Below are 15,564 nucleotides of genomic sequence, written 5' to 3'. Positions count from 1 at the left end.
ATCTATTTCTGCAAATCGTTGTTATATGATTTGACGCAGTAATATGAATCGGACACTATGAGTGTCGGGAATTCGCGATCTGCATTATCTAGCTCCATTTTCAATGCTATTATTTCAGTCTGTTGTTCTGAATTAGTTTCTACTGAGTGTGTTTTTGTTAATAGAGGTCTTAGTATACCTCCGCGCCACACTTCTTTTGTAATCTCACATGTGGGGTTGTATGCTTGTTCTCCCCAAACGGGGGGTTGAGCATGTCCGTCTGTATAGATTATACAAGCGTACTGTCGTAATGGCAGAATGTCGATTGGCAGAGGGAATGTTCTTTCATATTCTAGATATTTTAGTTCCTTTAGTTCTGGATCAAAGTAGTATTTTACTTTGTCCATTGTAATGGAATTTACCCATTGTATCCATTCCGGATTCAATGCTGTTGTTGGTAAATTACACGGGGTTGTTAATGCCTCAAAGGCTGATTCTGCTGTTCTGACTGTGATGTGTCTACCGTCAGCTTTATCTTTTTCTCTAGCTATTGCGGTTTGAACTGCATGAACAATGTTTTCTTTAATGCTGAATTTCTTTTCAGCTTCTGTGTACAAGTGTGATTTGAATGCAATTGGTACCTTTTCTCCCTCGTTAGAGGTCAGGTAAGTGAATCCGCATCTTCCTGGGATGACTCGAATCACAAGGTTGCGTGTGTTATCACGTGTTTCTAATTTTGTTTTAAGTAACATATCTGTTTGTAAGGATCTCAGAATTTCTGTGTGTATTTGAGTCCAATTGGTTTTTTTAAAATCTGGTTTTATTAGATCATAAAGGGGTTTGACCCTTTCTGCGTAATTTGCAATGTATGTTCTTCCGAAATTTAGGAAGCCTAGAATTGACTGTAGGTTTTTTAGTGTTCTAGGTGCTTGGAGTACGGCACATTTCTCTAGGAAATTGTCAGCCAGGCTTTTGCCTTCACTTGATAATTCATATCCTAAGAACATGACTGTTAGATGGGCAATTCTAGATTTTTTAAAGTTGAATTTGTAACCCTCTGCTGCGAACCCAAGTATTATGGTGTTCACTCTCTTCAAGTGAGTATCCAAGTCATCATCTGTTAGGTATATGTCATCGACATAAGATAATGCTTCGTCATCATATGTTTGTAGTAACTCTGTTACTCTCGCTGAGAATAATCCTGGGCTGTTCTTGTACCCCTGGGGTAACCGACAGAATTCTTTTTGAGCGCCATTTATTGAGAACGCTGACAAGTATCTGCTCTCTGGTGCTATATTTTGACAAAAGAATCCATTAGAGATGCCTAATGTTGTTTTATATTTTTTGCGCACTATGTTATTCATTAGTGCAGCACTATGCGAGTTTTGCACTGCAAAAGTTTTGCAACATGAGTTAAGGTGTCTGTAATCCAAAACTAGACGATATGAATTGTCTGGTTTGGAGACAGGAAACAAAGGGTTGTTCATTTGTGAGGTGCAAGTTTCAATCACCCCCTGGTATTCTAGTTGATCTAGAATTTCTTTTACCTGTTTTTTAGCTTCTTGCTTAATCGGATACTGCCTTTGTGCAGTAGGTTGTGATTTTAACTGGATTTTGTGTGGAGGAGATTCCTCATCCCATCCCACATGATTTTTATATAAAGCAGGAGCTTGAGCTACTGCCCACTTTCTTGCAAGTGTATATTTTTTATGAATTGGAATATGATTTGAGAAGGCAGGCATAATTATTTCTTCGCCATGTGGGCACTCCCTGACAAACTCTGGTGGCCAATCTTTTTCAGCTAGAAGGATGTCATAGCCCTTGGAGAGATTATCCCAAAAAAGGCCCCTTATTTTTCTAGTCTTATCCCCTTCTATACGTAAAGTTATTTCATATATTTTGTGAGGTTTGCTAACTCTGGTGTCTGCAGTTTCCACTTGAATGTATTCATTCGTGTCCACTGTCTCCAGATGATTCATAAGGACTTTGCGTGCTATGCTCACTTCTGCTGCGCTGTCTAGCATTGTCTGAGCCCACTCTCCGTTTTTCAGCTGTGTCCTCAGTATTCTCGGCATTGTCGAATACTTTAATACTGGCTACCTTCTTCTTTGGAAACTGTAATTTTTTATTTGGATGAGCAGGTTCCTTGTCTTTGGACTTGACGTGCCCTTCCCTGGGTTCCGATCGTCCTCTTCTTTCCGATTTCTGCGAGGAAGTCTGAAAAGATTGAGAGGGACGTGTATCAAAATCTTGATATCTATAAGGTTTCTTTATGTTATCCCTATTTCTAAGGTTGTATCTTTTCACAGAGGGCTCCCTTTGGGGAGACTTGGGTCCTTGGTCCGGAGATCTTTCTCTCCGCCGAGGAGACCTTCCTCTGGACTGGAATCTTTTTTCTTTTGGATTGGATTGTTTGTTTCCATCCCAGTTCTTCTTTTGACTGTTTAGATTATTTTTAATAAATACTTTTTCAGGACTTTCAATTAGTTTGGGCTTCACTGGTATTCCACCCAAACTATCTCTACCTAGTTCTTCATAGGATTTTTCTATATTTCTGGCAATTTCAGCTGGCTGGTCTGCTATATCTGTCTCTTTTAACCTCTGGCGGATCGCCACATTCGCTGCTTCTCCTTTTATGTTGGCTAGTAATATTGCCGAGACCTGCTTGAAGTCTTTTAGTAATTTCATACCAAGAGTTAAAGCGGGTTCTGGACCGTATTCGTCTTGAATTTGTTTTAGCACATCTGGTATTACTGACATGGATGGAACTCCATGTGTTTTTGTGTAAATGGAAGCAAAGACTATACCCCAAGTGTCACAGTCCTCCACGTGTGGTGCGATTCCCATTGGAAGACAGATAGTCAGAATCCTGTGTTTTTCTACCGGGGTGGTATCTGGGAATACCGCCTCTATTTGGGTGATTTTTTGTGCTAACCAGAATGGTATTTGTTCCCGTTTAGCTGGTACTTTACCTAGGCAGGACTGTATGTTCTGTGGTGTAATTTTATTTGTGTTCCCCTGATGAGGGGTCAGCTGTGGAATTTTAATTACTGGTTGGACAGTTGAAGTCCGCATTACATATTGGACTAATTGTCTATATATTTTAATTAATTGTTTTAGTTGTACTAAAAGATCTGCTGCAGACATTCTTTCGATGTCTGGATGTGGTGTGTATCCGGCTAGGACCGGCCACGTTGCTCCTGGTCTACCTAGTGGACCGAGCCTGGTGATGTGATTATTATGTTTTAGGGCGCCATTAAACAAGAGCAGGTGCTCTTGGAATTTGAGTGGTACTTCCACTTCCTCGAAAGGAATGTACTCATCAGGAGGTTCCTCTGTTTTGTAATAGTGGAAGTCCTTTGTTACAGCGTTTGCTGCTGGAAAGTTTATCCATGAATAGAATACCTCTGTCTGCCGATATTCGTGTGCCTCAATTACGAATATGACTGTACCACCTCTTGGTGTCAGTCCATTTTCTATAAGTTTTAAAGTTACAGATTTCCTTTTGTTGACCGGGATGAGTATTATATCCGGGTCTGCTTCTTGCATAGTATTATCAGCTTCTATTAGTTCAGCTGCTAATCTAACTCTCTCTCTTTCATCATCACTTTCTGACATTTTACTGTCAGGAAGGTTATTCTGTTTGTTTGCAGATCAGGTTCCTTATGGAAACAAAGATTAGATGCACAATATTTTGGAACAGTGTATCCTTCAACGTCGATTGAACCAAGAACCATACATAGGAGTTCCCTCCTGCGAGGTTTGGCGGATTTTACCTCTCACCCACTCCAGACGTCTTTGGAGTATTATGGGAAAAAAGGGTCTGAGTAAAAGAGCACGACTGAGTTACTCTAAAGTCTTGCGTTAGTTTTATCGCCTTTCCAAACGTTGGGCGCCATGTAGTGTAGTTCCTATTATCCCAATAGGCTCTGCGCATTGGAATAATACCTCCAATAGTATAGACCTAGACCAGACGTTAACTAGGTCTTCTACTGTCGATATTAGACTTAAAGTTTTGGGTTTGCCAGCTAGCTCAGAGTTCACTAGAAACTTTCTCGAATAGGCAAGGAGGAGTTGAACCTCCCTGGATAGACAAGAAGGGATTTAGTTTCTGACAACCATAGAACATGACAACTTTGCTCTCCCCTATTCAAGAGTGTATCTCTAGAGTCGTGTGAAAACAAAAGACAACTTATTTTACTCAGTCAGTACGTGCATTCTTACATCACCAGTTTGTAGAGAAAAGGAAGAGACGGGCGTTTTCAATAAAAGATGTTATTTATTGATCAGTCTCTTTTCTCGTACAAGAGAAATGAATCGATATTATTGCAATACTTATGGTTAAGTAAAGTGCATACAATAAAAGCAGAAGTATAAAATAATACTGTAAAAGCATTGATATGGTTTCTAAACCATATGCTATTTAAAATGGATAGAATATATACATACACATATACATTCGACTAATCGTACTCAACTGGTGCTTCTAACCACGCCTACCCCGGTGTACCTGACCTAAGCCTAATACGTGGGCTGGAGTAGAAAGTAGCAGTTTTGAGTTAAGTTTGTTTTGCCAAGTGACTGACTCAAGAATTCTCTGCAAGGGGTTATTCAGTTCTGTACCTGAGATCTAGGATGGTTGAGGGATGGTATCTCTCGTCTGTGGTCTCGATATTCCAAGCTGCCTGCAAGGGCTGCTCGGAAGCGCCGGAGCTGGATTTCTCGGCAGGAGAAAGGCAGCGTCTCGTTCTCAGCGCGTCAGGAAGGCGGGGCAGCGCCAGTGGGCTTCGCTCTCTGCTGGGCTTCGGCAAGTCTCGCTGCTCCGATCTCGTCACCACCGCGTGTGTTTGCTTAAGGCAATGTCGGTAATATTTATACCTGTAAGGTGCCGAGATTGACGTAAGGATGGACATAGATACGTCAATAAGGATGTCATACGAGCTGGTCGTTAGCACATTCTTTTACTGAAGTTCTTTGAGAAATCAAAACAATGGCCGCAGGGATTTTCCCAGGTTGTCATAGGTTTGATTTGTTTTGAGAACTCCGTATGCCTTATCAGGGGCTGGAGGAATATTGCTTGCCTAATTAGATGGCAAGCGTTATGACCTAATCAGATAACGCGCTCCTGTGCCGTGGTCTGGCTTAATCAGATAACGGTTTCTGCATCATGGGATGGCTGCTAGTTAATTTGTTAACCAGAATAGGGTCAGGAATAGGGGGATCTATACAGAACCTATAGGAATACATCACAGTAGAAAATTAACACAAAGAGATGATGGACGGAGTGCCGAAACTTTTCAGACACTCACCCCCAGTCACAGATCTGGGTTGATTCCATCATCGTTCTTTAGCTCACTTGGCCACCCCAGTTCACAGATATATGAAATCAGTCTTGACCCTGCTCCACATGGGAACAATCCAGCCCAAACTGCCAAGCCATGTCTTCCCTGGACCGGCAACAAGCATCCTGGGACCGGTTTCGGGGTAACACCCCTCTTCAACCAGGCTAGCTTAAATCCAGTGGCAAAGTGAGCAAGGGACCCACATCTGGGCATACCCTGCCAACTTAGGGCACACAAAGCAAACACAGGGAGATGATGGAAGGAGTGCTGAAACTTTTCAGACACTCACCCCCAGTTACAGATCTGGGTTGAAACCATCCTCATTCTTTAGCTCACTTCGCCACCCAGTTCAGACATGGCTACATGCAAATCAGTTTTGACCGTGTGCTTAATGGGAACAGTCCAGCCTGAACTGCCCAGTCATGTCTTTCCTGGACCAGAAACAAGCATCCTGGGACCAGTTTCAGGGTAACACCACTCTTCAGCCAGGCTAGCTTGAATCTAGTGGCAAAGTGAGCAAGGGACCCACATCTGGGCATACCCTGCCAACTTAGGGCAAACAAAGCAAACACAAGGAAACAAATGTCATTGCACGCGCTGCATCGCATATGGCGAAGCAGCGCCCGCAACGAAATTTGTTTTATATATTTATTTGTATACTTACCTCATTCGGCCATAATCTGGAGTTTACTACCCCCTACCCTGCTCCTCCCCCGCCCTGCATCACCGCCCGGCAGCACTCCCTCCAGGAGCCGCTACTGGTTGTCTTGGGTGTGTAACTCCCTTACCCTGAAAAAAATGGTCTGCTCTGCCTGGCTTAGGTGTATACCCGAGCAAACTAGAAACCCCATCCCTAACAGACACAATATAGTGGTCTTGTTTAAAATGTTATTTCTATACTTTCATGACTGTGTTGTTTTGTAATTACATTAAAATTGGCGGCCAACTTGAAGGAATAGAACATTTTACTGTATATATTTTAAAATTTAAAGACACACAGACAAAACTATTTGCTTTCTCAATGCTAGCACAAATAGATGAGATTCTGGATTTGGAAAAGCCTAAATCTGCGACCCAAAAGCATTGGCAAACTGAAACTGATTGCTATCACCGATGCTTGTTAAAACAGGTTTGTGTCCACCACCCACTCACATCCTATGCTTTGCAACATTCTGCAAATGTCAACTCTCAACTAGCTTTTTCAACTGGAAAAAAAAAGTAAATAATTTGCAAGATACAGACTTCACAGTCCTGGAAAGATTTTCCACACGTCTTCCTCCCGCAGGGAATAGAAAGTGAAAGTTTCTTCTGGCAACTAAAGAAAAACATTGAAACTACATGTTTTTTATCTTTAGAGTATGTCTCGCGCTGCCCCATGCCTTCCTTTCAATATAACATCAGTGGGTCAGGGTATTAATAACTGCAAAATCTAATTTTAATGAAATGTTCCCAGCACTGCCTAATAAAAAATTCTGCACGTTTTGTGAAATGTATAGTTTCTTCTAACAGTTTCCATGAAATGTGTGCCCAATGAAGTCCACAATTTCGTTCACTTCTATTTTGGATTGATTCTACACGCATTTAGAGAATCCTGGCGTTGTTTTGATCTAACTGAATTTTACATCACTCCCCTTACCCGAAGGTAAATGTGAAGCAAGTGGAATAAAAGACACGATTTGTATTGTGATGTTTTATTTTCTCTTCCATTTGTTTAACGATTTCATTTTTATTTATTTTTAATAAAAATACAAACATGTAAAAAAAATATCAATCTGTAGAGCAACAGTGAAGGAAGGATTACTAAAGAAAAGAATCGTTTTTCCATTCCCACGAGCACTATTTGCCCACAGTGGCTTCGTTTTATTCAGTCTGTTTTTCTCTCCATTATTAATTCACAAGAAAGCGGGAGAATACATGCGATCAATATGTCGCTATCTCTCAATGGCCTTCACGAGGCAGCTGGATGTTTAAGTGGCGCAATTAACATTTTCTCAAGGACTATTGAACGGAAATACAAATAAAGGTTCTATATAGAGTATCAAGAACACCAACAACATGAAGGGGGAAAAACACCCTAGCAAATGATGCATTGTTTGAGTGGATTTGCAAAATGTCTTCATCCAAGGTTATTTTTTAGTGCTGTCTTTAATGCGACATGAAAGTAAAAACGCTATGGGGCTTATTTACAAGATCCTTGCGCAACTTTTGCGTCATGGGAAAAGTGACGCAAAAGTGGCACAAGGGGCTTGTAAATCTGCCCCTATGTATGCAATGCAATGTGGCCAAAACTCCCAGGAGGGCAGCAACTTTCAGCAGGGGGATAAACTGTTGCTTCTGCCCCAATGCCCCGTCAAAACTGACTGAAACTCAAAAGGTGCATAGAGGAGTGCTATGAGAAACGGGGAGAGAAGGAGGATAAATGAGACTAGGTTTTCCTCCTAAAGGTCAGTGCAAACAACAGTATGGATCCCAGTCATGGGACCCTGGGGCCTAGCTCAGTTCAGGTGTATGGCTGATTTGAAGCCCTACGCCTTCAAGAAAGAAAAATATCTTTCTGGTGTCCCCTCACTCACCGGGGTTTCCCCACGGTGACATGCTTCATCATTGGGGCCATCCCAGTTCTCTACGAAAAGGGGCGTGCTGCGACTCACGAACTACGCAGGAGCACTGTTAATGTGAATGACTATGTGTGGTGCAAAAAGAATAGGTGGAGTGGGTGTGTCTGTGTTAAAAATACCATACTTAGTGGGCCTAACTGTTTTATTGAGCTCCTATGCAGGTATATTCAAAGTGGGGTTGTTGTCACTGTGGGGCAACCTATAATGTGGTTGACTCAGTGATCTATATGGTCGACATGTTTCATGCTACCCCTAGCATTTCATCGGGACCATGCAGGGACCAGCCCTGCATATGCCGCTCCTAAATCCCAATAGTGGGGATCGTGAATCTTATAACAATAATTAAAGTGAATTCATGCCCTCGCGAGTGGCATGCAAATGTACTATGTGTATCTTCCCTCTGGGAAGATTTGTTATTAATAATATGTTTTATTTTACAGAACCTACTAATTGAGAGGAACGTATGTATTTTAAAATAAATGCATGCATGAATTCACTTTAATATTGTTATAAGATTCACGATCCCCACTATTGGGATTTAGGAGTGGCATATGCAGGGCTGGTCCCTGCATGGTCCCAATGAAATGCTAGGGGTAGCATGAAACATGTCGACCATATAGATCACTGAGTCAACCACATTATAGGTTGCCCCACAGTGACATCAACCCCACTTTTAATATACCTGCATAGGAGCTCAATAAAACAGTTAGGCCCACTAAGTATGGTATTTTTAACACACACACACCCACTCCACCTATTCTTTTTGCACCACACATAGTCATTCACATTAACAGTGCTCCTGCGTAGTTCGTGAGTCGCAGCACGCCCCTTTTCGTAGAGAACTGGGATGGCCCCAATGATGAAGCATGTCACCGTGGGGAAACCCCGGTGAGTGAGGGGACACCAGAAAGATATTTTTCTTTCTTGAAGGCGTAGGGCTTCAAATCAGCCATACACCTGAACTGAGCTAGGCCCCAGGGTCCCATGACTGGGATCCATACTGTTGTTTGCATAGAGGAGTGCCACACTGTGTGAGATTTCCATGAACGTATTGCGCAGGATAGACTCTAGCACTATACCTGTGCCTGTTGAAGATTGCTTGGAATTTTCAGAAAGCTGACAAACTATTATTCCCCATTTCCTAATGTCAAAACTTGAAGTAGTATCGCAATTCCACATCATGGAATTACTAAACTATGCAGTATAAACAATTAATTCCGAGTGAGGATTTCACCGATACGGTTTTCCCGCAATTGAATACATCAGGGCCGTAGCTGTTAAAATATATGATTGTCGACATAATTTGTGGAGCAGGGCTAACTTAGCTCTCCACAGTTTATAATGCAAAATTTATAAGCAAAAGAAAGCAGCCTAATTGTGTTTAACTGTTACATTACCTAAAGCGTATTGAGTTATTTTAAAACAAATATATGGTCATATAGAAACATAGATTTTCTGTAGATTCAGTGCAAGTCATATCCATGCATGTGCGCAGTCACGCGCGCCAGTCGAGGCTTTATACCAATGACATTGTGGTGACTTTCCAGTCTCTTAGCATTAGTGATGTTCTTCGTTTGAATAGTTGGAATGGGTGTTGTCTGTGGTCTGCATGAATCCTTTATGCCCTTAGTTAAAGACAGAAAAAGTTTTCACAAGAAATGTCGCTTTGAACACTAAACGTCACGCAGTCAGTGTTCACCGATGTACTTTAGGAGAAGCAACTACTGAGTTGACCTTGCAGCTGTTGTTCTGTCCCCTCTTTCATTCGCCCATACATACCTGATTTCTGGTGAGAGCACTTCACGTTAGTCATGCTTTATGCATGAGCCCCTGACTAATACTGTATCCATTTCATCCCTTGAACACTTGCTTCTTTTTGCTCCTCATCTCCAGGGCAAACCCACAGGGCCCCATCATGCTGACTGACTGTGCACAATGGAGGTCCATTTTCTAACGCTGCCCAGGTTAACCCTCCCACCACTGTGGCCATGTTCGAGTTTGCACACATAAGTGCAAATGTAAGAATGCAATCTATCTATATATCTATCTATTTATCTATCTATCTATCTATCTATCTATCTATCTATCTATCTATCTATCTATCTATCTATCTATCTATCTATCTAGCTAGCTAGCTATCAAGATTGGTATTATTTTTGCAAACACATGTGGTGAACATAAATGTGTGTTTTCCCTGTTTTTTAGGTGATCAGCAACGTTTCTAGCTTGAACACTGAACTAATCTGCTCCAGTTGTCATTTAAGAAAGGCAACTATTTTTTTATTTACTTAGAGCTACTAATGGGGCAGTTCCTATAGTAATGTGATCATTCTCTATTTTAGCACATCTATAGTACCAAGAAATAAACCGTAGATAGTAAAATTGTAGAACACCAACTTTTGTGAAAAAGTTAGAATTTGTAATAACATTGCTTTTGAAATTTGTAGTTGCAAATGTGAAACATCAGAGGAACGTTTTCTTTAAATTCTGCACTTTAACCACCCACTCTTCTCCTACCTGTGGCAAAACGGAGCAAAGCTTCTGTTCGCTGCATCTTGTTACAGTAGGGAAGCAACAAAATCACCCTATCTACATTTCATGTGATACCTTGTGTGATTATACATCTAGCGGCCCAATGGCAAATCACAGGTTTTCGATAGATAAAGTACAAGTAAAGAGTAGAGTTACAATGGAGAAGGGACTCTTCGAAAGTCAGAAAATAGTTTGCTATTTGCAAACTGCATTTTGCCAATAATTGCAATTCAGTAGGAGATTGAGGCATGAAAGTCACCCCCCCCCCACCTTCTTTTACTGAATCACATAGAATGCATCAATAGTTGGTCTAGTAATTGTAGTTACGATCCAGTGATCTGATATGGACCCCCTGAAGTAGAAGGGATCTCATTGGCAATATTAATATTATATCTGTGGGAAGGCTTCCATAAAGTGAATATTTGAATTTGGTGCCTGGATAGGTTGATCAAGGGGACCACTGCATACTCTCCACAATCATATACTGAATGGCAACTTATCTTCTTTTTTTTCTGAGAGCAGCCTCTAGAGTCGAGACCTTTAAGGGGGCTCCCTATCAAACAAACTTCAGAGGAATTCAAGTTTGAATTAACAATGCAGTGATTCAAATCTAAGTGTTGCAAGTTATTTGCAGATCTTAGCACAAGGTTTTCTATCAGTATTGTAACCCGAGGCCAAGGCTCTCATTATGAGTGCCCTGTTCGTTTCTAATCCCTGTGCAAACAAGAGGGTCATCATTACACATTTTGTGGAAAAAATACCACATCCCCTGCAATTTTCCCCCGGTAAACAGTTGAAACCTGCCAAACGTTACCAGGGGAAAATGCTAGACATACTTGTGCATGTGGCGTTTGGTCTGCAAAGCAGCAAAAACAGTATCTTATGTCCAATTTTAAAGGGCACAACAGGTATTAGGAGATAATTATTACACCTAGGACTGCTAGTAATTAGGGCCCTCCAGTTTATGCATGAGACTCGGTCTCAAACACATGAATATATTAAGGCACCTGATTATTAATCCCATCTGTGACCTGCAAATTGTACACCAGTCCAAGTAGAAAGCGCCTTATCTACCTGACCTATTTAAAAAAAATAGAAACCAAAATCTACAGAGTACACAGAGAGTAGGTGCCCTTGAATTTATTAAACTAGGGACACACAAGGACGACAATTATAGTAACAAAGCACAGACATTAATGGGCATACGGCAGTCTTCTGTGGGTAGCTTGAGGTTGCCACATTGGAATTCCTTAGTTACCAAAGAAGTCTAATTTTTCTAAATCCAATACAATGTATATTACTAATTGAGTAATGATACATAGCACATTAAAACTGACGTGACATGTACAAATGTTAACTTTTATGTAAGTTTACATAAATATACCTAAGGACTGTGGGCCTCATTTATGAGGAATTGTCATAGGGCAGCATCGCAAGTCTTCTTGCTGCGCTGTCCTACACCATTGTGAAAGGGCAGGAATGTACTTTATTTATGAAATATGATGCATTCCTGTCCTTTCACCCTGAGCTGGTGCACAATTTGCTGCCTAGCGCCAACTTGGGCATCCTTGCACCACGGTGCAAGGTACCTTCTGTTGCAGGCAGGGTTCGTTTTGTGCAGGAAGGGGCACCTGCCTACAAATAACAACCCAGAGAGGCGTTTTCCTCTTTCTGTGTGTGCAGCACACATGAAAACAGAAAAAAATTAGGAGAAATGAAAATATTTCTCCTTGTTACTCCTGCGTTGGGGAGGCATAAGGTTTTGGGGCTGCCCCAGGTTTATGTGATTGAGTAAATCTGGACAGCTTCCTAATCCATGAGTGTTTTGTGTGAAAACCCACCAATACACCCATGGAACACCTTGTTGGCAGGGAGTAACACAACGTAGTGACTTGCACTGCTTTGTCTTACTCCATCTATGAGGCGATGCAAAGCCACGCAGGGTGACTTTGAGTCGCCTCGTAGATATGATTGAGAGGCTTGCGCTGCCAGAGTGTCAAAAAAGTGATGCTCCGTTGATGCAACCCTCTCATAAATAAGCCCCTGTTTATGTTATGATGCCTCAAAGATGCTGAGTGAGTTTAGGTGCCATTATTCATATACAGCCAACAGTACAATAAAAGTATATTCCGCCCATCCACTCCATGCCTCCACCTCCTGAATCCAATGTCTTTCGAATGTCTTCACGCAAAGCTTTTCAAACACGTGATGCTCACCCTAAGAATGCACAAGAGGAATACCACATGCTCAAGAGGGATACCACAATATACTGTCTAACGACAACACTAAACACACCCTCTGTAAAAAAAAAATACTGTGAGGTGGAGGAGAGAGAAAAAGAACGAAAAAAATATTTACAATTTTACAAAAACGATACCATAAAAGAAACACAATAAAAACAATACATGTCCAGATATCATACAGCAGGTAAAATGTACATTGTACATGCATAAGGTAGTCACGAAATCTGATAGGTGTTTTGCAACCGCTACCAAATTTGCTAATATTGTGTGTGTGAAAAAAACTTCAGGGCATATTACCAACAGTTAGCGATATTTATCGCTAACTGAGCTTAGCGTTAGTTTGATAAACGCCGCGCTTCGCCCAATATTATCGCTGAGATAACATCCTATTACCAAACGTTTATCTCAAAAGTGATAATATTGCAGGCGTTAGCGTGAATATCACTGGAAAACCAGCGGTGTTCACGCATCAGCGTGCAAATGCTGTTAGCCATGTTATCCACCTCCAATTGGATAACATGGCTAAGAACTGATATTTGCAGGCATTAGCGTTTGGCGATATTCGCGCTTAACGCGAATATTTCCATCGCTTTGCCTTTCTTGGTAATAGACGATAGCGAGGTTAGCGACTGCTTTCAGTCGCTAACCGGTTGGGTACGCCCACTTTGCATTTCATTAGCAATAAATATCGCTGACATGCAAAGCGGGCCCCAAAACGCTCGCTATCGCCTACACGCTGTTGCTAACTGGTGTTAGCGACAGCTTGGTAATAGGGCGATGGAATTACCATCGCTTAGCGGCCAAAAACGGCCGCTAAAGCGGCGATAATTCAATATCGCCACCCTTGGTAATATGCCCCTTGATTGGTTACTTCCAGCATATATCCCATGATTTTCTGAGTTATCGACTTTTGAGGAACCCTTCATAACAGAATTTTTTTAATTCACATTGACACTCATTTCTAGGACTCTTCCACAGCCACTATTCAATTTGCATATTTAATAAAAAGCAATGCAATACAACAAAACCGTAAATACACGCCATACAATTTAGTGCTAGGCATGCTTAACTGATGGTAGCAGCTTACAAATATGAACCAGCTAAAGATAGATCATCATAAGCATTTTATACTTAAAAAGGCCCACTTTGTCAATTACCTGTCAAACTCTTCATTATTATCCGAGTGCAGGGTCAGGTGCCAAATGTGCAATGTGCTAAAAGTGATTCAAGTATTTTTAAAAGGTACATCTCAGGTTTCCTTCGCCGCATGATTAGCTCTGTGAAATACAGTCTATTTGGTATTAGATGTAATGTTTTGGCCTTCTGCCCACTAAGTGCAAGCTGCCCTGGTGAGGAAATCCGTTAGAGCAACCGGCTGTCCCTCAAGTTTGCTTTTAGTGTTTTCCTTTGAGTGATTTGAAGTAGCAGGGCCTGGCGGCAGGGCCATTGTCTATGGTGGAGAAGTGAACAATGTCAAGGACAGCCAGGCTCGGGGTCCATGTGCAAATATCGCAGAATGCAAAGTGAGACGAAGCCTAAAATGCCAAGTACAAAGAAGACAGGTTTCTTCCTCTCAATGTTGTTGAATCGCAATATGGGGTGACCTAGAGCAGATGTAATTTTGGCCTACCACCTAGTGAAATGTGAAGTGCATTCTAATCAAGGTGCCTTATTGACCCATTTTCGCATTTTCCTGCCCACCAGTGCAAGATACTTTACCAGTCGACGGTTCGCCCGTGGGTCCTCAGATGAGAAGCTGGCTAACACAGCCTGCCTCTACCTGTGGAACCCTCTTTGGTTGAAATGGGTCTTGAACAGCTTCTACCTTCCCTCCAACAGGTCTTTGCAAGTGCATAGCAGGTGAGGCAGGTCTTCTGTGACTTTGTCACACAAGCACCATCGATATGGTCTACCTCTGCAAGTTGTTGGTGGGCTTGCCCAAAGGGCTGTATGACAGTCAATGAAATAATCTAGTCAGTGGTTTATGGGTCCAATAGCCCCTGATCGAATTAGGCCGACTGATAACTTAAATTGTGGTGGAGCTCAACTGCCTGTCTGGATCGTGGGTGCCAGTTGCTTGTTCAATGGTATCCGCGCCCAATGCCGGTGGTTTCTTATCGGTCATAAGTGCTGTTGTGCTTGATAATAGTTTATTGACTTAGCTGCCCTTAAGGAAAGCTGGATTGAATTGCTATTCCATAGTGTTGTCACTGCATTGCAGCAAGATCTTATCTCCAGTGGCCAGATGGCAGGGCACAGTAATTTTTGTCTAAAGTGGTTTACTGCAGGGCAGATGCACAGGAATTGTAATTGCCTTTCGTCAAAAAGGCCACATAAACGGCAAAGAGAATCAGGCCAGCTTTGTTTCCAGAATGGGATCTAGGCCCAGATTCATCAAACAAAAATCCGCTCGCAAAGGGGCAGATTCTCAGAATCTGCCCCTTTATGAGCGGTATTTTTGCATTTGGATGCATCATCCCAAAAGCAAAAATCGCAATTTATTTGCGTTTAAGGAATCTCAAATTGAGATTCCTTAAATGCAATGCATGAAAGTTTTTAAAATTGCGAATTCGCTATTAGGGCACGCAAATTACCGTGAAGTATAACTTCATGGTAATTTGCAAAAACTTTGAAAAATGCACTAAAGTGCATTTTTCAAAGTTTCATGTTGCGCACACACATGCCTAGGGGCATGTGTGTGCGCAATATATGTGCACATATCAATTTCAGGGGTGCAACAGGGTGTCCTTTGGACACCCCTGCACCCTTGAAATCGCAATCTCAATTTGCGAATCGCTAATTGCGATTCACAAATTGAGATTGTCTTCCCTTTCATTCCTATGGGCCTCT

The sequence above is a fragment of the Lissotriton helveticus genome, chromosome 6 (assembly GCF_964261635.1).
Source record: "Lissotriton helveticus chromosome 6, aLisHel1.1, whole genome shotgun sequence".
Classification (NCBI taxonomy): Eukaryota; Metazoa; Chordata; class Amphibia; order Caudata; family Salamandridae; genus Lissotriton; species Lissotriton helveticus.
Note: the sequence above shows the minus strand (reverse complement) of the source record.